The following is a 1420-nucleotide window of genomic DNA, read 5'->3' on the forward strand; positions in this document are numbered from 1 at the left end:
AAACGATTCGTGCACTTGCGAGTATTATAATTTGCACAACAGTGTCCCAAGATTGAGCATTTTCAGCTAAGTGGTCAAAGTATTCCCAAGTCTCATAGGGGTCTTTGTTTAAAAATTCACCATTACACATCATTTCAACAAATTGGCGCATTTGGGGCAACAAGCCCTCATAGAAAAAATTAATGGTGCGCCAAATTTCATAGCCATGATGTGGGCAAGAGTTTAACAAATTTTTAAAACGTTCCCAACATTGATAAAATGTCTCATTTTCCTTTTGAACAAAATTCATGATTTGTCTTTTAAGAGCATTTGTCCTATGAATAGGAAAAAACTTTTTGAAAAATTCAGTTTGCATATCTTGCCATGTGCCTATTGTCCTAGGTCTCAAAGCATTAAGCCAAGTCTTAGCTTTATCTTTTAGAGAGAAAGGAAACAATTTAAGCCTAACTAATTCTTCACTACAAGTTTGGTCATAAAAAGTGAAACATACTACCTCAAATTCTTTTATGTGCAAATAAAGATTTTCATACTCAATACCATGGAATTTAGGAAGTAATGGAATCATACCTGGTTTGAAATTAAAATTATTACCTTGGTGAGGAAAAATAATGCATGAAGGGGTACTGTTGCGAGGGGGTTGCAAATATTCACGCAATGACCGCATTGGTGAATCATTATGATTCAAATTCTCATTCTCCCCATGATTACTACCATCATCAGCCATCGTGCCAAGTGTGTGAGAATGTACTGAAGACTCAAACAAATTTTCTAAACACACTTCAAACTCTATTTTTATCAAACGACCACTCTAATCATGATACCAAGCATTCATACACCAACAAACACACAATAAATAAAATAATAAATAAAAAAAATAGAAAATTAAAGATGGAACGGGTTTACCGGATATGTGACGAATTGCAAATCGAAGCAAACCTCGTTAAAACAGTCTGGTGCTCTTTATCAACGCCAAGATCCCCGGCAACGGCACCAAAAACTTTTTGACAACTTAAGTGTGCGAACCCAAGTGCAGGTTGTCGCGAAATAGTAATTCTCGGAAGTCGAGTGTCGAGCCACAGTGATTTGGGAAACAAAGAACACTAAAAAAATTTAAATTAAGAAAAATTTATGATAGATGATTTAGTTGAATGATGCAAATAAAATATATAATGAAAATAACAATTAAAATGGATCGCTAAGGCATTGGGGTTTTGCTTTTAACAAAATTATAATATTTATTTTGCAACTCATGTGATAATCGAAGAATAGATCAGTGAATACCAATAGAAAATATCATCGAAAGATTAATCTTAAAATTGATTGATTTTATTACGCAAAATTGGTTATTTGATTCACAGGGAATTCAAAGCATTCACTGTACCCGTAGTTAACAATGAATCAAGAAATTTTGCAAAACAAA

At 33.5% G+C, this 1420-nt stretch overlaps 1 non-coding gene across 1 annotated transcript; it reads left to right on the top strand.

Annotated features, from left to right (window-relative positions):
- Positions 1-200: 200 nt before the first annotated feature.
- LOC133874409 (small nucleolar RNA R71) lies at positions 201-307 on the top strand. The gene has a single exon (XR_009901271.1). It is a non-coding gene; the product is annotated as a small nucleolar RNA R71 (small nucleolar RNA).
- Positions 308-1420: the final 1113 nt, after the last annotated feature.

This window comes from Alnus glutinosa, chromosome 7, assembly GCF_958979055.1.
Source record: "Alnus glutinosa chromosome 7, dhAlnGlut1.1, whole genome shotgun sequence".
NCBI lineage: Eukaryota > Viridiplantae > Streptophyta > Magnoliopsida > Fagales > Betulaceae > Alnus > Alnus glutinosa.